This window comes from Phocoena phocoena, chromosome 2 (genome assembly GCF_963924675.1).
Source record: "Phocoena phocoena chromosome 2, mPhoPho1.1, whole genome shotgun sequence".
NCBI classification, from domain to species: Eukaryota; Metazoa; Chordata; class Mammalia; order Artiodactyla; family Phocoenidae; genus Phocoena; species Phocoena phocoena.
In genome coordinates, this window is record NC_089220.1 from 170,392,085 (window position 1) to 170,416,664 (window position 24,580).

At 46.1% G+C, this 24,580-nt stretch overlaps 1 protein-coding gene across 2 annotated transcripts in view; it reads right to left on the reverse strand.

The window, feature by feature from the left end:
* Positions 1–24,580, reverse strand: part of FAM107B (family with sequence similarity 107 member B) — a 212,176-nt gene that overhangs the window by 68,389 nt on the left and 119,207 nt on the right. The window contains exon 1 of one of the 2 annotated variants that reach the window (XM_065872035.1): positions 12,160–12,246. The exons of the other annotated variant lie outside the window; for it this stretch is intronic. The gene's annotated coding sequence lies outside the window, so the exon portion shown is untranslated. Of the gene's footprint in view, positions 1–12,159; positions 12,247–24,580 lie in introns of those variants that run through there. 2 annotated transcript variants of the gene reach the window in all.

A 24,580-nucleotide genomic window follows, 5' to 3' on the forward strand; every position in this document is an offset into this window, starting at 1 on the left:
GTCAATTAAAGTCCTACACCATGGGATAAGGATCACAAGAACGATGCATGTAAAGCATTTAGCACGTGCTTAAGAAACACCCACGTGTCAGTGATTGTTATTCTGGGATGAGTTTTAGTTCCAACTCAACCAATAACGAGCTGTGTGGTCTTGGGCAAGCTAGTTGACATGTCTGAGCGGTGGTTTATTCACCAGAAGAAATAAGGAGTCTAGATTAGATGATCCCTTGAGCTCTAAGGCTTCCCCAAGCTCAAACCATCTGCGGCAATGCAGGGTAGTTTCTAATTTCAAATTCTTTTAGGTTTCTAGTTGTCACACCTTTATGATTTACTGGTCATAGCCACAATTTATTTGATACCAAGGGTCTAGTCAAGGCACAACTCCTCATCATGAGACTGTGCCTGTGGGGATCCTAGAACCGCTTTATGAAGACTGTTTGCACACTGTGGTTTCCAGGAACATGTGCTGGCAAAAGGCAGGCTTGCCTGTAACAGGAGGAATCGATATATTTCCATCCCAGGGGCCTTCAAATGTTGCAACTGTCCCCAAATCAGATTGCTACTGTAACATGTCCCAGTGGCCCCTGGCAGCCGATGGAGCACACACAAATTAAATTCATTTCCTACGACCCCCCCCCACCCTCCAACCCCACCCCCGCCTTTAAAAGAAACTCCCAATTACTTCCTGCTGGACACATTGCAATAATCCATCCTTTCTGATCTTAACAATGAAGTTGAGAGCTGCCAGCAGAGGTCCATTTCTCTTCCATCTAGGCAGAACGGAAACTCAGCTATTTCAGATTTATCATCCACCTCCTATATTTTTAAAACTCATCAGTGACTTACTTCTTTTATAAGGAAAGATGAGGCATACGTGTCCTTACGTGTCAGGAAATTTTAAATGATTATTGAAGAACATAATCTATCATGGTCTACACCATCACTCGGCATTCTCACCCATAAACCCATGTCATAATCTCTTAATTTAGGTGATGGCCAAGCACCCAAGTTAGCAAATACAGACAGAATTTAACATTGCTGCTAAACAAGACTTACAATGAAATCAACCTGGCACAGTAACATTCATAAAAGGTGGTGCAGATAGCAATTAGCTCTAATGAAGTACTGAGTATTGGAAGTATTTGCTATGCTTGGATAAAGCCAAGCCAATCATTGCTTCTCTGTTAATTCTTTAGCTGTCCCTAAGCAGACACCCTGGCCAGTTTAAATCTCATCTCACACTCACTAACCGGCTCATTAAGAGAGGAGAATCAACAACCTCTAATGAAATGATCAATTCAGGCAACAGTCCTCAATGAAAGCTAACAGACCCTGGGAGAAAGGTTGATGAGGAAATTCACAATGAAAGGATCAAACTCCCAGCACGTGGACCCAACGATCAACCTCAATATCACTACAGGGGACACAACCAGACACCGTCCTGAGACGATGGGACACGAAGTGTACAACACGGCCAACAAACTAATCTTGCCCCCCTAAACCTGAACGTGAATCTATGAAAAATAATAAACAGAAACCTCATTTAAAATGGAATCAGGAAGCCAGAAGGGGAAGTTTTCACGCCCTACCACTCTATGTCAACCGCAGACCCCAAGTAAAAGAGATACCCTTGCATCTCCAACAGAAAGAAGGTTATTACTTTACCACTCAGCAGGAGGAAAGAAGGGTTTCTATGCCTGGCAACAGCCCGGCCAATGAGAGGCTGTCACAAGTCAGCCAATGAAAAGCCACTATACTTTGAATTCCCAGTTTCCTCCAATGGACTCTCTGTTTATAACAGTCCCGGCCAAATCCTTCTCCTCTATAAAAGACTGTTCCTCTTCTCTGTTCTCTGGACTTACCTGTGGGTCGCCATAAGTTTTAGGTCCCAAATTGCAATTCTTTGCTGTTCTCAAATAAACCCATTTTGCTGGGAAAATAACTGGTTGTTTTACATCAACAAATGTAATAAAGCTTTCGTCCTAACTTTCAGGTTACAGAAATACAGAGGTTAGTGGAACACGTTTAAAGAGAAAACTCTCAGCCAAATCCAGAATGCGGGACCGTCTACAAGACAACTGACTTGCTTCTTCCACAAAGCAATAACTTAGGGAGAACAGGATGGGGGAAGAAGCGCCATTCTAGAGTTAAAACGTCAAGAGGCATATCAAATGCAATGTGTGAGCTTTGTTCGGACCCTGGTGTGAGAAACCAACTATCAAAAGACATTTTTAAGCTAATGAGGGGTGAAATCAATGCAGGGAAGATAGGGAGTCCTACATATTCCTGGGCTGCCCCACCCCTTGCCTTCTGATGGTCTGGAACTGCAATTCAGCCACTCTCCAATTGAAAGGGAAGGGCCCGTGAGCAGAAACTGAGCCATGGATGGCTGGGCCACATCCAGCTCTGCACAGGAAGGGGAAACTCTCAGTAAGAAGATGCAGGAGATCCTGGTTGGTAGAAAAAGAGGCAGTACCTGGGGCAATCTAGAGAGGAAATTTACAGGTTCTTGAGCACAAATATAGCCAACAGGATTCTAGCAGCCTTGGGCTTCATAGGAAACCCATTCATGTAAACAGCGTGAAATCCATGCTCTGAACAGAGAAGTTAACATTTGAAGCAAGCAGGGTACCTATGAAACGGGAGAGAAGGAAGCAAGATGAACACCCAAGTGTATAGACAGAAAGATACGAAGTGTTTAAAAATCTTCTCAAAACGTTCAGATATCTGTGATGCACAAAGAACTCCTCTGCAATGGGGAGCACAAAATCCTCCAATACGGACTGTACATGAATTGGAAAAAATACTGTTTAAATACAGGATTGTTACATAGAAGGGAAAATTGTATTAGCATCTAATATAATGACATAAAACACTTTGAAAAATACATGATGCCTAATTCCACCCATTAATAACAAGGCAACAGCCTTGGGAAACTTAATACAAAAAAAAGGCACTTCTGATAAACATAATATTTAAGACCAACTCAAAAACACAAGCTCTGCGTAATGACATAATTCTGTGTTTGGAATTTGCTGCCATGCTCACACCATACCTAAGGAAGCTCCTTCACTAAAGGATCACTTTAAGACAACATCATTTCCATGTGATGATGCCAAAACTAAAATGCAGTATAAATATCCTCCTTAAAGCTACGGTTTTAGATTTACCTGCTAAGTGCCTTATTCCAACTGGGATTGCAAGCCCTTTCTGAGGCTAAGAAGTCAAAAGTTTTATCAAGGGCTTCCCTGGTGGCGCAGTGGTTGAGAGTCCGCCTGCCGATACAGGGGACACGGGTTTGTGCCCCGGTCCGGGAGGATCCCACATGCCGCGGAGCGGCTGGGCCCGTGAGCCATGGCCGCTGAGCCTGCGCGTCCGGAGCCTCTGCTCCACAATGGGAGAGGCCACAACAGTGAGAGAGGCCTGCGTACCGCAAAAAAAGTTTTATCAACAGGGTTAAGGGCATGTGGAGTCTTGAGTCTTGGCTGAGGCAAAGTTCTGCAGAGAGGAGGCCCAAATTTGATCCCAGCTCTTAGAACCTGGGGCAAGCTCCTTCATCTCTCTATGCTTACTTTCCTCATTTGTAAAACACTAACACTAATGGTACCTCCCTCACAGAACTTCTTGGAAGACCACGGAAGATAATGAATGAAACCACACCTGGCATCATCGGAAATGCTCAGGAAATGCTAGCCATCGTTATGTTTCATCATCTGAAGGCCCATCTCCCTGGAAATCATTCTCATCAGCACAGAGTACCTCTTTCTGGCCAAGGCAAAAAATGTTCCTTAAGAGCAGACACGGTGTGCCACAATGAATGGACCTCAGAAACACTCTGTTAAATGAACAAAACTGGACACAAAAGGCCACATGTTGTATGATTCCCTGTGTAGGAAATTTCTAGAAAAGGCATAACCTTAGAGACAGAAGATCAGTGTCTGCCTGAAACTGGGGAGGGAAAGAGGAATTGACTACAGTCTAAAACTGGACTGGGGTGATGGCTGCTCAACAGTACAAACTGACTAAAAATCATGGAGCTGTATGCTTGTAATGGGTGAAGTGCACGGTATATAACTGATACCTCAATAAAGCCCTACTGAGAAAAAAAAGATGTGCTTTCTAAGTGCTTGCACAAGTCCTTTCTCACCAATCTATTCTGACAGCAAACTCACATATTCTGCAGAGCACAGCCGAACAGCTGAGGACGCTAGGCTCGGGCCAGGACCAGACCTGGATCCTAATCCTGACCCGGCTTAGTCCTACAGCAAACTTGTTACTTCTCTAATCCTCAGTTTCCACATCTGTGAAATGGCAACCCTAATAGTATTCATGTCAGAGCTGTTTGAGCACATCTATAATCCTCCCCCAAGTTTCCCAGATCAACAAACGGTGCCCCCTTCACCCAGGGGTTGAGGCTAAACACAGAGGTATCACTCATGACTTCTCTCCTTTCCCATATCTGCCCCAATCCGTGACCAAGTCCTGAGGGTTCCATCCTCAGAATATTTCAGGTATCCATTCAACCGCTTCTCATCTGTGACCAAGTCCTGAGGGTTCCATCCTCAGAATATTTCAGGTATCCATCCAACCGCTTCTCACCAGCTCCACCCCAGTCCTCGAGGACTCACAAAAGCCTCCCACGGGTCCGCCTGCCTCCACTCTGGCCTCTGCAGTTATGGCTGCAGGCGGGTATTTACAAACACAAGGCTGATCTCCACCATCTCCTGCTCAGGACCCTCCCCTGGTCTCCTACAGCCCGCAGGCCCCACCTGATGAGCACCTCTGGTCCCTGGGCCGTTATCCGCACTTGCCTCTGCACAGACGGACGGGGGTGAGGCTCACCCCTTCCCTCGTTCAGAGCTCAAGTTCTCCTCAGAGGGGCCTCACCCTACTAAAAACCCCACCTCTGCCCCTGCCGGACTCCAACCCCTCCACCTCATTTCCTTCACAGCAGGGACACTGCCTGGAATCACATCATCTACGTTCTCCTTTACACTCTGTCTTCCCACTAGAAGACAAGCTCCACGCAAGCAGGATTTTGACACTGTCCTACCCACGTGCCCCACAGTCTGGCACAGGGTCTGGCATAGAGAAAAACACGTTAAATCCTTGCTGAAGGAATAAAGAACTCTCACGAAGCACTCAGCACAACACCTGCCACACAGGAGGTGCCCAAGAACTGTTAGTTGGTAATAATAAAAATATTATTTATTGTAATTACAGCTCACAGCTCAGAATACGGAAGCCCTACGAGGTTACCTGCCTAAGCCAGGTTGCACTCTTAGTCTGACAGTCTAGTACACGTCCACGGTGCCACGCTCCACGAGCACAGAATAACTGATGCTCCCTGCCCGCCCCCAGCAGGAACGCGAAGGATACGGCGGCCAGTCCCCCTAACCATCCTGTGCCCTGCCTCCTCTCACCTGGCAAGAGTCACCTGATCCTCGAAGGGGTGGCCGGCACGCTACTGAACCCTATGGCAGTCCCAGGAACGACAGCTGATGGTCCCAAGCGTTCCAGGTAAAACGAAGGCAGGCTTCCACCTCACCCTAAGACCACTCTAAGAGGTAGGCAAGGGTGATTATCTGCATTTCACAGATGAGAAAGTAGAGAAAGAGAAATAAATGACTTGCTCGGAAACCACATGCAGACTAATTAATGGTGAACCTGGGCCCAGGATTGTGAACATTTTAGAACACTAGGCCTCCCTCTTTCCAACACACTACACTACTCTGGGCATCCGTGAAAAAAGGAAAGGAAGACAAAGAACCCTGACCACAGCTTTATCTGTTTTATTTTATTAATTTACTTTTTTTTTTTTTTTTGCAGTACGCGGGCCTCTCACTGTTGTGGCCTCTCCCCTTGCGGAGCACAGGCTCCGGACGCGCAGGCTCAGCGGCCATGGCTCACGGGCCCAGCTGGTGCACGGCACGCGGGGTCCTCCCAGACCGGGGCACGAACCCGTGTCCCCTGCATCGGCAGACGGACTCCCAACCACTGCGCCACCAGGGAAGCCCCTATTTATTTACTTTTTAAATTTATTTATTTATTGGCTGCATTGGGTCTTTGTTGCTACATGCGGGCTTTCTCTAGTTGCGGCGAGGAGGGGGCTACTCTTCGCTGCAGTGCGTGGACTTCTCATTGCAGTGGCTTCTCTTGTTGCAGAGCATGGGCTCTAGGCACGCGGGCTTCAGTAGTTGCAGCACATAGGCTCAGTATTTGTGGCTCTCAGGCTCTAGAGGGCAGGCTCAGTAGTTGTGGCTCGTGGGCTCAGTAGTTGTGGCGCACGGGCTTAGTTGCTCCATGGCATGTGGGATCTTCCCGGACCAGGGCTCGAACCCATGTGCCCTGCATTGGCAGGCGGATTCTTAACCACCACACCACCAGGGAAGTCCTGCTTTATCTATTTTAAATGACATTAAGTTGTAAGGGAAAAAACATTCTAAAGAAAGTCCTTCTATATATACATATTCACAATGACACTCTTAACCTCCTCCAGCACAGGGGGATTTTCGTACCTCTCCATTAGACATCCAGAAACAACTTCTGATTATTTATACAGTGGGAGTTTGTAAGAGCACTGCATGGTTTTGTAAACTCATGAACATGGATCAGGCCCAGATGCCTCAAAACCCTGGATAAAACGTGAGTTTTAATCTGAACGCTCACGGAGTGCGCTCTGTGTTACATATATACTAATAACGACACAGAAAAGCTGACACCACAGGATCACGGCCTCTCTCCTAGACACTTGGTTATGTCGCTTTATGAAGGGTGCCAGAACCTGTGTCCAAGAATGGAATAAAACGTGCCATTTCTGATAGCAAAGCCAGGTTCTTTAAAACCCTCCTGAAGGCATGAAGGCATCCTGAAAGGTCAGATAAAGAGAGAAGGGAGAAGTCCCTCATCCTCTGCCACCCCGCACCAGCATCCCTCATCGGCATCTTGGCATCATCACTGTTATCAAAAATCTGTGGGCGACAAAGCAAAAGCCTAAATGCCTTTGGCCGGCCACGCTCAGGGACCATGTGTTTGGGGCTTCAGGCCCTCGGAGGTAGATCTTACAAAGTTCATCTCACAAACAAGAGCACTAAAGCCCCCGGGGGCTCTGTGACTTGTGGGGGTCACAAAGCCGGGGCCTGGTACTAACTCAGACACATCTGGTTTCAAAGCTCCAAACTGTATGGCACATTCGTTAACACGCCCCGTTCCTCAACCCCACCTCTTCCGCCCAGGGCTGACACTGACCAGGGCCATAGGGGCTCCACTATCATACACTTGGCATTGACAACAGAAAGGAGAACAGAGAACAAGGCGAGAAAAATCCTCCAGACGACGCGCACCTACCACCCACCAGGATGCAGACAGCTGGCCTACCTGCACTTTTTCTGTCTTCTGCCTAGGCTCTGCAATTCCCCATTTAAGATTTCTCCGTGTAACAACTGCTAAGGATTTATAATTCAGTAGCATGACCAGGAATAGCACTGAGGACAGCCCAGAATCACATTGTTTCATGGCTCTAAGGGTGGAGGGAGCTTTTCTTCACACGGCAAAACTCTTAAGACTATGCGGTGGGTAGGGAAAATTACTGTCACCAAAGTACGCGTCCCTCCCACCTCTCCCCAGGCACACACAACACAGACCACAGCTACTGCTTTACAACCACTCTGACCAGCTGCTTGACCTTAAATGAGATCCTCGGAAGGATGGAACTGCTAAAGAGTACACTTGCGTTAAAGCAGCAGTCCTTCCTTTTTCTACATTGCTCTCCATCTTCCTTCCTACAGTTCACCTGAGTCTGGAAAACATTCTTAAATAAGTCTTCCCACGACTTCCCCACAGCCCCCTCTTATCTTTTCATTTGTAACAGAACCTGGGGTGGGCGCGCCATGTCCCCACCACAGCTGGCTTCCCAGGGCCACCGGCTTGCAGGTTTACCTTCAGCGAGAACACGCAAACAAGACTACAATTTCCCAGTCCCTCCTCAATTCTGCCCTAGAAAGCGTCCGAACCCCTCAGCCAAATTCTCGACACAACCGAACAGTCCTCCAAATCTGTTCCGCCAAGCCCCTACACCTTGCTCTTAAACTGATCAGCCCTGGGCAAATCACACTCGGTCCCCTCCATGCCTCTTGCCCTACCCTTCACGCCTCTCCCCCTACCCTTCACCTTAGAGTCAGAAACCCAATCCCGCAGCCTTAGGTGGGATTTACATCATTCTTGCTGAGATGCCTTAATTCACAAAGTGCTATCTTCCCTTCACAGCTCTTAATATCATGGTCATCAGACAATGTCTGTGTAACTCATGCAATTCTTTAAATATCTTCCTCGCCTGCCCTGCCATGTGGACAGGGACCCCCTGGGACTTGTCAACTGCGGTATGCCCGATGCAAGGGCAGTGCGGGCACACGGGAAGCCCTAAGGAAATGTTTGTTCAATGAAGGAATGAATAGAAAACAAAGATTCCCCCAGCAGCCTCAAAAATAGCCACTCGCCGATTTACCAGGACTAAGTGGCAGCTGGCCAATCATTTTCTTTCTTTTACTGATGGGGTCTAGGAATCAGCAGCATCAGATGCGGTGGAAAGCATCGACTCCTTTCCAGCGGAGCTCCCTAGGTACTGAGTGTAAGGAAAAGTTTAAAGTTCAGACGGATGGGGCCCAGCACCTCTTGCACAAGAAGGAAAAGGGGAGAAACTGGTCTGCTTCACAAAGGAAAAGCAAAACAAGGCCAAGCTTAAACAAGGAAATTACACCAAAAAAAACGCAGGGAAGTCTCATCATCAGGTCATCCCAGCACTAAGTGGCCCGGGGCTGCGCACACGGACTCCGTAGCTGCACCGAGCTTTCCCTACATGACATGAGCCCAACGTGAGATGCAAAAACGGGTCAGTGCTCACAGCTACTCTCTCCAGACTTAAAGAAGGCTGACAAGTCAATATCTCAAGATATCCGGGGACTTCTAAAAATGCCTAAAATCTAGACCTCACCCAACCAAACCTCCTGGCCCCTTTTCTCCAAACATTTGCACAGAGAATTCTGGAGGGAAGGGGCAGATGGGACATTAAGAATATGAAGCTATATTACTAACCTACTGTGTCCCCTCTTTTTGGAGAAAAGTTTTCCATGCCTTAACCACTCCCCCCCAAAAATCTTTCAAAGTCTTTTCCACCTTTACATGTGGCATTAAATAGCTAGTGGGAAGCAGCCGCATAGCACAGGGAGATCAGCTCGGTGCTTTGTGACCACCTAGAGGGGTGGGATAGGGAAGGTGGGAGGGAGACGCAAGAGGGAGGAGATATGGGGATATATGTATATGTATAGCTGATTCACTTTGTTATACAGCAGAAACTAACACACCATTGTAAAGCAATTATACTCAAATAAAGATGTTAAAAAAAAAAAAAGTAATAGGAAGGAAGCGAGAGAGGGAGGGAGGGAGGGAGGGTGGACAGCATCCATCCTACCACTTACAGTTCAGGACCCGGATCTCTCAGAGCACTTCTCTCAAGCACAAACCAAGTCTGCTTCCAAACATCCCATGAATGGAATCTCCAGGCAACAGGGACAGGTGTCTGGCCATCACAAAGAGCCATACGAGTCTGTAACCCTGGACCACTCCCAAACTTTTCTCTCCACCCTGCGAGGCAGCAGAACTTTTAAGAGCAAAACAGCTCAACTCTAACCTCACGTCCAGCTTGGCTGTGCTGCTCAGACTGTTCAAGGTCATAGCAGGGTTGAAAAATGAGACTGAGAGATTCTGATGGCCCCTATTTTAGTTTCTTTTGACTTACGGTTGGAGAGAGGGGCCATTATTACAGCAGATGACATACTTTACACAGTCACTCACAGGTCACTGCCGTTGACCCTCCATATCCACAGGGTATTGGCTCCAGGACCCCCGAGGATACCTAAATCCGCAGGTGCTCAAGTCCCTGATATAAAATGGTGCAATAAAATGAATACAGTCGGCCCTCTGTGTCCGTGGGTTTGGCACCTGCGGATTCGATCCTTGGTTGTTTGAATGTGGGGATGTGAAACTTGGGGATACGGAGGGCTGACTGTACGGCACCATAACCCGTCCAAGCACACTCACGGATTACGGAGCCCCACGTTAGAAACAGGAACAAAGATTGCACCTGACAGTACATAACCACAACTTCCTCCTTGTAAATTCTTCTGATTTCAAAAAGTACTGCATCATCCCAGTGATCAATCTAGTACTTCTAACAGTTGTCTCCAAAACCTCTTTTTAACTTTGCATATTGGAGAAATTACATGTCGGAACATTTTACAAGTGGAAAATAAAAGTATGTAATGACAAAAGCATTCAGTGGCTAAATCTGGGGTGGAACAATGTGTTTTTTGTTTTTGTTTTTTCACAGAACACAGGCACGCGGCGCAAGGTCTTTTAGAAGCAAGCAAGTCACCAGCTACAAAACCATGGCTATTCCTTGTTCTACAAAGAGTTCCTTTCCATCACATATTTCTCATGGATCTCAGAACACAATTTTATTTTTTTGAATATGTTAAAAGCCAAAAGGTTTACTTTTATTTAAAAAAAAAGCCAATCTGAAACTACTCCTGAAATCCAAAGAATATAGTACATTAACGCTTCTATCTGTCCGTTCTTCCCTATTAAGTGGAACTTGCATTGTTTTTTCTCTTTCTTCCCTCCCCCTTCTTTATAGGTGGTTATCTGCAAGGCTATGAGGAAATACACTTCAAACGACTTGTTGGCAAAACACTGCTGTAGACCAGGGCTATTAGAGATTGTGTTTTAGACTGATAAGAGTGGTAAAGCTTAATAATCAGTAACTCCCTGATTTATTCATTCACACACATGCGTGTCTACACCATGGCAGCCAAGCCATAAATGAAGCAAAGATGCCTTTATACTCAGGGTATGTTTGGGTGGTTTGGTACATGAGTGACTTTTTTTCCCCTCTACTTCTTTTCAATTTTTTAATAAATATATATAATTTTATACTTAAAAGTTTTAAACTGCAAAAGACTAGCACTAAGAAATCTTCTCTAGACAGGCCCTCCAGATACTATTTCAACTTAAAGCAACTTGGACAGCTAAAATCTCCAAAGTGATGGAGAGGGCACATGGCCAGAGGAGAAACTAAGTACCTGTTAGCAAGAAATCCTCAAGTTAAAAATATAAAGTCTAACAGGCCGCATTCCGGTTTTCTGTATTTATTTTGAATATCAAACTCATTTTCATTAAATAACTTTGCTCTACTGTCATTAAGTCAAGTCTTTCCAAGGAAGGAAAGGTATGGTATCTTGCTGCAGAGAAAAAGATACCGCATTTATCCTCTGCGGGATTCCGCTTCGCATTTCAGAGGGACTGTTACCGTCCCCTACACAGCAAGTCAAAACTTGGCCAGACGCATCCACGCCATCCCCGAGGGACCTGAAGATGCTTGAGGAGAAGTTAAGAGAACCAAAATTTTAGGACTCCTTGGGGGCAGACGCCACGCAACATACTGGGTTCACTGGAGTAGCGGGAGCGGAGAACAGGCAAAAATAGAAAAGTTACTTGCAGACTGTTTGGAAACGGTGCCCCGGTCACCTTTAAACCAGCGGCGCAAAGCCCCCACGGCCCCTCCTCTGTTTGCCCAGGAGGAGGAGGCTCCGCGGCGGCCAGGGCTGCAGGGGGCGAGCCGGGCGCCCAGGGCTCGGCATCTGGCCGCGCGCGGCGCACCCGGTGGGCAGCGCATCCCCGCTCCAGGCAGGGTCTCTCCATTTTCAGGGCCGAGGAAGCAACAATAAGCCGAGCGGAGCGGCCGCTCAGGCTCGCCTCCCTCGCGGCGCCCACCCCCCCCATCCCCTGCACTCCCGAGCCTCGGGTACCCCCGCGCGCGACCCCTGCCACGCCCCGACCCCGCACCCCGGGCTCGTCCCCGGCACGGCGCGGGGTGGCCCGGGCTCCCCGCACGCCCACCGCCCGGCGCGCCGTCCTCCAGCGCACGCAGGGACCCCCGCCCAGCGCCGGCCACGGGGAGGGGAAGCCCGGCGGCCCGGGGTACCCTCGCGTCAGGGGTCGGAGCCAGGCGGCCGACCGGCCGGCCGCGCAGTGGCCCGGGAGGGCACCCCGCCTCCCCCGCGCTCCCAGTCTTTGTGTGCAAAGTAAGTGCGGTAGGCGAACCCACCTCGGCGCGCGCACAAAGGCGCGCGGCTCCCTCCCCGGCGCTCGCTCCGGGCGGCCGCGGCGGCGCCCAGCGGCCCGGCGGCTCGGGGCGGCCGGGAGGCGGCGCGGGCGGCGGCTCCGACTGCGGCTCCGACGGCGGCGGCGGCGGCGGCACGGCCAGTCCAGCGCAGAGAAGCTCTTTCACACCCCGCGGCCCCGCGCGTCCGAATTAAGCGGCGAGGCTGGGCGGAGCTAGGCTGCTGAGGACACGCCCCGGACACGCCCCGTCGCGCTGGCTGCAGCTCGGCGCTCCGGACCGCGGCCCGCGGGGACTGCGCCGGGAAAAAGTCTGTCAATTTGATTCCTGGAGGTTTTCGTTCTGTGGTTTTAGTTTGGTTGGCTTCGGAATCTCTCAAAGCAGAGGGAATATTGGAAGAAAAAAACTGAGTGTCACCGGATGAGAGAGAGAGAAATGGGAAATTAAAGGTGACAGGCGCCCGTTTGCGAGGCCCACAATCAAAGATCTCTCTCTGTCTCTGTCTGTCTGTCTCTCTCCCTCTCTCTCTCTCTCTCTCTCTCTCTCTCTCACACACACACACACACACACACACACACACACGACCGCAAGTATTCGGGACTGTTCGGTTGGTGGGTGTCCGGCCTCCATCGCCACTCCACTCCTGTGACATTCAGAGAGACTGTCCCCATTGAAATTCTGCCAACACGTCGCCGAAGAAAACTCAGAGGGACACGGAATCAGATGTACTGTCCAGCCAGAGCCTGAAACCCAGTGACATGGGAATTTGCTCAGACTCCTCCCCCTCGCCCTCGCTCTTCAAAGGGTAATTGGAGATTTAAACGTATGCGAAGGGGTTTTCCTGGTGGCGCAGTGGTTAAGAGTCCGCCCGCCGAGGCGGGGAACACGGGTTCGTGCCCCGGCCCGCGAAGATCCCACATGTTGCGGAACACATGGGCCCGTGAGCCATGGCCGCTGAGCCTGCGCGTTCACAGTGAGAGGCCCGCGTACCGCGCAAAAAAAAAAAAAAAAAAAACTTACGCGAAGGAGAAAAGGGTTTTTTTTTTTCCCTCTCGGATTTTCGTTTTTCTCAGCTCCCTTACAGCAAATCGCTTCTCTGCCCAACCCCGAGACTCTTAGATTACAATCTACGTGAATCACAGCAGGTAAAAAAATGGGAGATATGTTTCAGAGTAACAAACAATAAAGACAGCAGGTAATGGATTTTAGAGCAAAAGCTTTTGAATTTTCTTGGCAACAGATGAATAAGGGCTTATTTACTGGAAAGCTTTTCTGACTGAAACAGCTTGGGTCATGATCACACAGAAAAGTCTTATCAATTATGGATTTTGGTAAACCAATTACTTACTCCAAAGATGCTGGAAAGTCACAGTACTTCAAGAGCCTGGTCATCCCTAGGCCTTGAAGCCCACTGAGGGGTGGGGTCACCTGCCAGAGGATTTAGAGAGATGGGCTCCTTCCCAGCCCAAGAAATTGACCTGTGTGAACTTTATCCACGGTGTTTCCCGCAAGTCTTACTTCCCTCCCATTCTTGGGTTATGTTGGTTCTGTTCTTGACAATGGATACACCAGTCACTAAACCAGAACCTGGGATCCAGCCTAGATTTTGCCCTCACTCCCCACAGGGGAGACAATTCCAAGTCCTGCACGTTCTGTGTGATGGCTTGATAGCCCTTCCGGTCCCCATCCCACTGGCTCTGCCCCAGCTGGCCTTTGGGGTCTGTCAACACACTGTGGCGGTAGCCCCCCAGCGGTCCCCAGACCCCCAATCTCACATATGCTTTTCCTCCAAACTGCTTCCCCAGTGAGCATTCCACTTGCACATCTGTTCTCAAAGGCCTTTAAGGGATACCCAATCCCTACTGCATGACCAAGTTCAAGCTCCTTCGTACGGTACCCCGCAGAGCAGCATACCTCGTGATATCACCTTGACGACTTCCCTAGGCTCTGGCTGTATCCCCCAAACAAACACCCATGGTGCCACTCAGCCAGCATGTTGTATTTGCTAAACGGCCCTGTTTTGTGACTATGAGGACTGGATGAAAGAATCTGTCACCTGTTAGGCTTTTCTATGCCTCCCCTCTACCCAGCACACCTTCATACGCCCCCCCACCACCCCCAAGAGCTTCTCTCCTGTCTGAGATCCAAGTTGCTCTGAGAAGATTTGCTGACCTGCTCACACTGAATGGACCTTTCTGCCCTTCACGTACCTAGCACGGCCTTATAACTAGTGCACTGTATTATAAGTATGTGCTCTTGGGGCTTCCCTGGTGGTGCAGTGGTTGAGAGTCCGCCTGCCGATGCAGGGGACACGGGTTCGTGCCCCGGTCTGGGAGGATCCCATGGGCCGCGGAGCGGCTGGGCCCGTGAGCCATGGCCACTGAGCCTGCGCGTCCAGAGCCTGTGCTCCGCAACGGGAGAAGCCACAACAGTGAGAGGCCCATGTACCGCCAAAAAAAAAAAAAAAAAAAAAAAAAGTGCTCTCCTTGAGCAGAGTTTATACTTGATAGATACACATATCTTTACATTTTCCTGCCTAACCCAGTATCTGGCAAATAAGAAATGTTAGGGACTGAATTGTATCTTCCCCAAATTCATGTGTTGAAACCCTAACCCCCAATGTGACTGTATTTGGAGATGGGGCCTTTAGGGAGGTAATTAAGGTTAAATGAGGTCATGAGGTTGGGGACCTAGTCCAGTAGGACTGGTGACCTCATAAGAAGAGGAAGAGATACCAGAGATCTGTCTCTCTGTGCACACAAGGAGGCCACGTGAGGACACAGCTAGAAGGTAGTCATCTGCAAGCCAGGAAGAGGCCTCACCAGAAACCAACACTGCTGACACCTTGATCTTGGACTTCCAGCCTCCAAAACTGTGAGAAGATAAATGACTGTTGTTTAAGCCACTGTTACAGCAGCTCAGCAGAGTAATACAAGAAGCATGCATTAGATTCTAGACTCTTAACACTAGAAAAGCATGGACCCACTAGTGAGCCTATAATGTACCCCCCCTCAAAGCAGCCTGGACAAACTACTATGATGCCAGGGCAGTGGACAGAGTGTCTAGACGTGATAAGTGACCACACAGCCTTTTCCCTGCCCTGGTGAGAAACAGCTTATTCCATAGACTGAGGTATTAATGCCCAAGGATCTCAGCCTTGGCCTTACCTTTGTATCAGGAACCATTACTTCTTTTAAACCAAAAACAAAAAAGTACGTCAAATATTTACTTTGAACTTCTTGAATCAAAGCTTTATTAAAAGACAGGATGCCAACACCCATTCATTAAGTCTACTGTTTGGGGCTTGAATTTCACATTCCTGAGAATCCTAGGGGGATTTTAATCCAGGCAGGATCAAGTATCCAATTTGGCTTGGGGCCCCTGGAGTCACTGTGGGTGGACTCTGGAAATAAGAACTTAAAGATTATGGACCAGAGTGATATTTATACTTGTATCCACAGCCTCTATCAACAGTGCCTGGACCACAGTAGAGGCATGATAGATGTTTGTCCAATAAATAAGCCTGGATTTTCAGGGCACAGCTAGACTTCCCAGGAGTATGTCAGGTGACATCCAACTCTCAGCCTGAATCTGATGTCCTGGAGATTCCATATTCTGGATGTGGACAGAATCCCAGGAAGGTCAGGTGAGCCCGTGGCACCTCCTTGGGTTTCTACTATTGGGCTGACACACTTCACCAGGTATATAGAGGCCCTTTGCTCACTTTCTCCACATACAAAACAAAGAAAATGCTCCCCTGAGTGGCTTTTGAGTCCTTTAACCAATAACTGGTGATAGATTCTCTAATCGTACTTTACTGCAAAACATACATAATAATTTTCCACCTTATAACACTCACCCGCAAGACCACCCATACACTCAAGTTTAACCTCATCCTCTTGCTTTGACATAGGGGGCCTTTTAAATTCATTCCTAAGGAAAAGTGAGGAAAGCAGAGATGAACATGTGGGGACATAAAGTGGAACAAAGCAAATCAACTTGGAATGAGATATGTTGTCCTTTATCTCCCACTTGGTCATTTTCCTTATACACAATCTTGAAATAGTTGCTTTATGCCCGAACCATCATCCTGCAGAACTCCAAACGGATGAGAAAGGATTAACATTGCCCTAGAGGAGGGAAATTTATTTTTATATGTATACTGTTCTGTATCTTAAATTTTGCACTGTGTCCGTGACCATTTGAATAATCCATTCAAAAAGACCATTTGAATAATCCATTCAAAAAGAAATAAAATCTTAATTTTCAATTCATATTTTTAAAGTCATGTTCTTTAATATCTGTATCAGCCATCTATTAATGCATAACACATCACATCAAAACATAGTGGCTTAACATAAGAATGAATGATTTGCCCACAGTGCTGTGGGTTGGCAATTTGAATGAGGCTCAGCTGGGATACCTTGTTTTTGCTCTGCTTTCTGTTCTGTTTGGCTCTACCATGCGTTTGGCTGTCACTGGGAGGTTGGCTAGGGAACAGCTTGTCCTGAGCGGCCTCAAAGCCCAGATGTTGACAGGAGCTGTCTGCTTGGGTCCCTCAGGTGCAGGCTCACGGTGACTTCCTCCCGGGGCAGCTGGTCCAAGAGGGTGAAAGAGGAAGCCATCAGGCCTCTCGAGGTCTAACCTCAAGGTCATCCTGCTACATTCTGTCATTCGAAAATATCACAGACCTAGCCCAAATCCAAGGTTTGGGGGCTCCACCCCTTGATGGTAAAGCGGTGGTCATATTTCAAAGGGACCTGAGTACAAGGATGCTATGTACGATTGGAGGAGTTGTTGTAGCCATCTTTGCAAATAATCTTCCCCTGCATCAGAGTTAAGGAACTCCAGCATGGAGTGTAGCTGTGACAAGTGATAGCAGTCGTCTCAAGGGAAATCCTGATTATAAACCAGCCAAAACCCTTTGCAAGTAAACATAAAACCCACAACAGATTCAATAAATTGCTACTGGTCTCACGTCCTGAACGGAGAGATTAAAGTATGTATGTGATTTCTGCTTTTTTTGCTTCTGGTTTCATATAAGAATGAGAGGCGGGGAGGAAAGGACACAGGCTTTAGGACGCTAAAGAAGCTAAGGTTGACCAGGTTCTAAATCAGTGTATTAGTTATCTGTTGCTGCATAACTAATTACCACAGAATTAGCCCACATATATTAGCTCATCACAGCTTTAGTCAGGCACGACCTGGATGGATTCTCGACCCAAGGTCCCACAAAGCAGAAATCAAGATGTTGGCAGGACTCATGGCTCACTTCATCTGGAGCTCAAGGTCCTGTTGGCAGAATTCAGTTCCCTGTGGTTGTAGGACTGAGGTTCCCATTTTCCTTTGGCTGAACTGGGGGGCACTCTCAGCTCTTAAAAGCTGCCCACATACCTTACTAATGAGGCCTTTTCCATCATCTAGTGAGCAAGCACCCGTCAAATCCTTTGGTGCTTCTAATCTCTAGCCCCCATCATCTCCACCCACATCCATCTCTGCCTCTAGACTCAGATTTAGCATGCTCATGTGATTAGGTCAGGCCCACCCAGATCATCTCCCAATCTTAAGGTCAACTGATTTGAGACCTTCCTTTGAGTTGCAAAATCCCTTCCCAGCAGCACCTAGATTGGTGTATAACTGAGTAACTTGGAGAAGGTGTGTGTACACCAGGGGACAGAATTCTGCCCATACAATCCAGAATATAAATAGATGGACTGATAGGCAGATGGACAGATGTTCTTTAGTAGAAAACTTACAGATGTGAGGGCGGGCAGAAGATGGAGGCCTTGGGGGAGGTATCACATACAAGCTTATCAGCTACTTAGGTAAACCAGAAGAAGCCAGGCCTAAGAAGGAATTCCAGTTAGGTTAATAAGCTAGCTCCCACACAGCTCAAGGGGTCGTAAGTCTTGCTTAAACTGTGATGACCTGATTACTGAAAAACTAGGAAAAGAAAACAAAGTTAAGAATACGGCACACTAATTTTATCACTTAAACGGCATAATAATATGCATATAAGTGTTTCCTTGATTTTGCCTAACTGCTTTGCACCATCACTGCCTCACACTAATGCAATATTCTATAACCATGAAGATAATGCGTTTCAATGAAGAGACTTATAGAACTCATTTGTGGAAGTGTTTTGCGAGAAGATGTATGGCTTGCCAAGCAAAGACAGCATATATGTACCTTTTAAAATTGGTAGTACTTAGAAAAGATCAAAATGACAGACGCAAATCAAAAAGCATGTGCTATAAGCAAGATCATGAGCTGTTATTCTAAAATAGCCTCTTCGCATGAGCATTTGTGAGCACAGGAATGGAATCACTTCATTAAATACGCTAATGGTACCACTAAGAGAAATGAACACTCTCCCCTTTAATAGTTAGTTATCTGCTACAAAGCATTTGGCAAACTCCACAACAGAGCCGTGCTTCATAGTGTGACTGAACACTATGCCGTTTCTAGACAGTTTAAAATTCAGGAGACTTGTCATTTCAAAACCTTTAATATACGTGTTGCCTCAAATGTTTGATTTCCTTTTTCACAAAACACTTGCTCTTTGTTATTCATAATTTTAAAATCGAAGGGACTCTATAATATAATGGTGATTAATATCTGCAACTAAATATCGCCTAAGAGTCAAAAGAAACAGCTGTTAGTCACATAAACAACTAGGGCATGATGCAAAGATCTGAGTTTTACGTCTTTTTCTTTACATAAATCTAAAACCAGAAAAAGAGGATTTCCTGACTGTCTTCCTGTACATTAAAACTAAAATCTCTAAAAGCAAAGGGAGGGGAAAAAACACTCAGACACTCTTCCTGTCAAAAATATTAAGATGTCTTAATAGTAAATATTAATGAGTAAACAATCTCTGCACGTAAGCATAATAAAGATAATTCCTATATGCTTCCTGATTCGAATAACTAGCACAGAAAACAAGTGGCCAATTCACTGAGAACACTCCACATTTTGCTTCAACTTCTTTTTCTTCTTGCTCTACATTCCAGATACATTTCTATTAGCAGGAAGTATCCCTTAAAATGCTTGAATTGGCAATAACGAGTTGAATGCCATTTATGTATACTTACCTGCCTTTTAAGCAATGCAATAAAGTAAGTCCATGGAATTATAGAAAAAAGACTAGGCTAGGGCAGAAGGGATCTAAATCATGGCTCTGCTACCAACTAGCTTTGTGACTTTGGACAAGATATTTAACTCACTGCAGACTATTTCCTCTGGACTTAGTGGTTAATGATTTTATTGCAACATAAATCTAGATAAATGCATGTTCCATGTAAAAATTACAGCACTATTACGCACACACACGCACACACACACACACATATATACATGTATATAGAGAGAGGTGTGTGTATACATATATGCTATATCTAAAAATTACAGCATTAATGGTTTTTCTGCTGCTGTCCCATCTTGGCTGCAAAGGGAGGACTGCTCAGTCCACTCTGGGCTTGCACCTAAAGTCCAAAATGCAGTTAATGTTAAATCTTGCCAGAGAAAGCTTGCTTATTAACTCTGCCTAGAGAATTGCCATACGTTTGAAGTGTTAATGATTCCTGTGCTTTAAAAGATGCTCTTCGAGCAATAACATTCTTTTATGTGTTCCACCAAATGCTACCTAATCTTAACTGTAGCTGGATAATGTTAAATTAATAAGGAGTTAAACTTGATAAGGAAAGAGAGAAAGAATGACTGACAAAAGGGCAGAGTCCTTCGGGGGTAGCTGAAGCCTCGTTTCTGGAGATGTTTGGTAATCCCCCCCAGGCGTATCTCAGTCACTGAAACAACCTGCCTTGGTTCTTATTCCAGCTTGACCTGACGACTGCCCTTCTGCAAGTCAACAGCTGAGACACATTGCAGGAAACTGTACTTTGACATGCACCTGCTTTTCCCAGATCTTTCCACTCAACAACTGCTTAAGCCATCTGCTCTCATCTACATGAGTGCATAAACAACTACTTAAAAGGATAAATGAGAGAAATACAAAGGTAGAATGAAACTTTTTCTTTAAAAGACCAATAAAATGGACAAAACTTTGTCCAAAATGATGACAGAGAGAGAGACAAAGTCAAAATGATATTAGGAATGAAAATGGAGGCATAACTATTGATACTCCAAGATACTCAAAAGAGAATACAGAAACACTAGGAACAACTTTATCTGAAAATTTAAGTGAAATGGAAAAATTCCCAGAAAAATTCAACTTGCTACAACCAACTCAGAATGAAATCGGAAACTGGGAGAGTCCCACATGCTACTGATGAATGGGATCAGCAGTTAAGATTTCCTCACAGAACAGGAGGAGCCCAGTACTATGGAAATTGATTTTCAGAATGATTAATGATATTCACGGCTTAGAGATATGCTTAATCTTTGAGAGACAGTTTATCAACGTGACCAATTAAAAGCAGAACTTCCCTTTTTACTCACAACTTCCCTACTCACCACCCCCCCTTATCAAGAGGACCCCTGACACTATCAGTCCTACCACTTTAGGTAATCTTCATTTCCTCTCGGGCCCTACGTCCACTTGGGTCACAAAACCAATCCATTGCTTTCACTATATTCCTCTCATATCCACACGTTCCTCTCCATCTCTAGCAAATTCTGCCTGGACCACAGATACTTAATCCTCATTGAATGGACATCTATGGGCTACTCTCCTCCCATATGCCCCACATAGCAAACACTATCGCCCAAGCCATAGCACCAGCAGGCCCCGTCCAATATAACAAGTTATGTAAGCCTTCCTCCCTCAGACCCAGGCCTCTGGTTTTTCCTTGATTAAAATTCAAAGTTACTTCTTTCTTTAGGAAATCGTTTTCTTAAAAATAGAACTACCGTATGATCCAGCAATCCCTCTTCTGGGTGTACACACAAAGGAAATGAAATCAGTACTTTGAAGAGATACAATATCTGCACCCCCGTGTTCACTGCAGAATTATTCACAGTTGCCAAGATTGTGTATCAAGAAAACAGCCTAAATGTCTGTCCATGAGTAAAGAAATTGTGATGTGTATATACAATGGAATATTACTCAGCCTTAAAAAGAAAAAGAGGGACTCCCCTGGCAGTCCAGTGGTTAAGACTCCACGCTCCCACTGCTGGGGGCACGGGTTACATCTCTGGTCGGGGAACTAAGATCCCACATGCCGCGTATCGCGGCCAAAAAAACCCCAAATACAAAACAAAACAAAACCTGCCATTTGCAACAATGTGGATGAACCTGGAGGACATTATGAAAATATGGGGCTTCCCTGGTGGTGCAGTGGTTGAGAGTCCGCCTGCCGATGCAGGGGACATGGGTTCGTGCCCCGGTCTGGGAAGATCCCACATGCGGTGGAGAGGCTGGGCCCATGAGCCATGGCCGCTGAGCCTGCGCGTCTGGAGCCTGTGCTCCGCAACGGGAGAGGTCACAGCGGTGAGAGGCCCGTGTACCGCAAAAAAAACAACAAAAAAAGAAAGAAGTCAGAGAAAGAACAGAGCTGCATGATCGCACTTATATGTGGAATCTAAGAGTCAAATACACAGAAGCAGAGAACAGAATGGCCATTACTAGGGGCAAGAAGGCAGGGGAAATGGAGAAATGCTGGTCAGAGGGTACTAAGTTGCAGTTATGTAGGAAGAACAAGCCTAGAGGTATAATATACAGCATGGTGACTATAGTTAATAATATTGTATTGTGTACTGGAAATTTCCTAAGAGAATAGATTTCAAGTGCTCTCATCACACACACACACACACACACACACACAGACAAAATGGTAACTATGTGAGATTATGTTAATTAGCTTGACTGTGGTAATCATTTCACTCTGTATGTGTGTATCAAGTCAGCATGTTACATACTGTAAATATATACAGATTTTATTTTTCAAATGGCTTTCTTTTCCCTCAAACAGTTGTCATAAGGAGCCAACGTTAATGAATTCAGCTGAGCTGAAAATTAAGAAAATATATAGAGGCAGGGGAAGTTTACTTTTATAGAAGAATGCATTTTCTCATGAATTATAGTTACTGATCCGAGTTCTTACTTTAAAAGAACTGTACACGTCTTCAGAAATAGTATTTAGCTCCTTGTGGTTTTAGAGAGACCTGGGTCTTAAATATTACTGGTTATGAACAGCTCTCAAAACATGTCTAGACAACTTTTTCCTAATTAGCTCTGCTCTTTGTATGATTAGGATGAAAATAAGTAAGCCAAGTCCTGAACAACTCTGAATATTTCTTCTTTCATGACATTTTTCTGACCTATTGTACTACTTTGGATAATAAATTTAATTCAATTCCTGACTTTTCTTATCTTCTCAAAATAGAACTGAATTACCAAATAAAACTTTTTTTTTTTGTAATCTACAAAGTGACAGGTGGATTTAGCATTAATATGTTCTTTTATTGTCATTTATTTTTGAGCAAGCTGTAACTCCCAACAATGGGAAAAAAATCAAATTTTTTCACATTATGGAAGTTATAAAATAATATAATAAAAAATGCCTGGAGAAGAGTTCCATGCCCTGTGTAAGACAAAGAAGGCTTGCTTTGCCTACCAGAGGACCGAACATTACAGTGATCAGGTCCCCAGACCAAATGATGGGAGTTTGTGTCCTATATCCCCTGCTTAGCAACTGAGTAAACTTGGCCAAATTATTCATCTTCTCTAAGGCTCCGTTTTTCCCATCAGTAAAATGGGGATTTATTCACTTAACAATATTTCTCAAGTACGTTCTTTGTTCCAGGCTCTGTTCTATTCTAGTTCCTGAGAATACAACAGTGAACACAACAGAGAAAAATTCCTGCCTTTATCCGATGCATACTCTAGACCAAGGAGTAAAACAGGAAAGAGAAGAGAAGAGAAGAGAAGAACAATAGAAAGGCATATAGTATGTTTGATAGCATTCGTTACGGCTATGCTATAGAAAAAAAGTTAAGCTGGATAGGTAACTAATAAGGACCTACAGTATAGCACAGGGAACTCGACTCATTACTCTGTAATGACCTATATGGGAAAAGAATCTAAAAAGGAGTGGGTATATGTATATGTATAACAGATTCACTTTGCTATACACCTGAAACTGACAGAACATCGTAAATCCACTATACCCCAATAAAAATAAAAAATAAATAAAATAAAATAAATTAAGCTGGGAAGGAGATAGAAAGTGGTGGTGGGAATGTGCAATTTTAAATAGGGTGGCAAGAGAAGGTTTCTCCGAGAAAGTGACATTTGAGCAAACACCTGAAGGCTATGAAGGTGTTCCTTGTGCAGGCAAAGTTTTGTAGGTAGCTGGAAGAACAGTGCAGAGGCCGTGAGGCTGACACACATGGTAAATTCAAGGAACAGCAGGAAGGTGGCAAAGCCGAAGGGCAGGGTCCATGAGAGATGATGAATAATGAGGTCAGAGCATGGAAGGCCCTGTCAGCTGCTGAAGGGCATCTGGCTTTCACTCCACATGCGCTGGGAAGCCACGGCAGGGTTTTGAGCAGAGGAGAGACCTGTTCGACGTACGTTTTCAAGGGATCACCCAGTTGCCGGGGTGAAGATAGACTCAGGGGACCAAAGGTGGAAGCAGAAAGAACACTTGGAAGGCTGTGAATTCATCTGGGAGAGAGAATATGGTGGCTGGAATCAGAGCGATGAGAAACGGTCACATGATGGTGTTGTGAAGGTAGAACCAGCTGGATTTGCTGATGGATTATGAGATGGTGAATGGGAGGGAGGAAAGAAAGAGTCAAGGGTGACTCCAAAGTTTGCGGCCTGAAGACTTGGAAGGATGGCATTTCCTTTTTCTGAGAAGGGGGAACCTATGAGAGGAACCGCCCTAGGTGAGAATATCAGAAGTTCAGCTTTGGGTACATTGAGTCTGAGATGCCCTCAGTGATCCAAGTGAAAAGATCAAGTAAGTAGAGCTGACCCTGGAACCACATGGGTTTGGACGGCACAGGCCCACTTATACTGGGATTTTTTCCCTAAACGCACACTACATAGTCTTGGCTGGCTGAATCCGCCCATGAGGAGCTGCGGATATGGAGGGCCGACTGCCAATTATACTCGGATTTTCGACTCCAAGAAGGGTCTGTGCCCCTAAAACCCGCGTTGTGCAAGGGTCAACTGTACTTGGATATGGGTTTAGAATTAAGAGGAGAGGTCTAGGCCGTGGCTATACATTTAGGAGTCATCTGTGGGTGTGTGACACTGAAAGCCAGAAGACTGCATATATCACCAAGAAAATGACTTAGGTCTGCACCCTGGACCACCTAGCATTTAAAGATCCGGGAGGTAATTGGAAAGTAGTAAAAGGGACTGAGAATGCACAGCCAGTGACAGGGAATGAAAACCAAGAGATTAGCATTCTGGAGGCCAGCTGAGACCAGTGTTTCA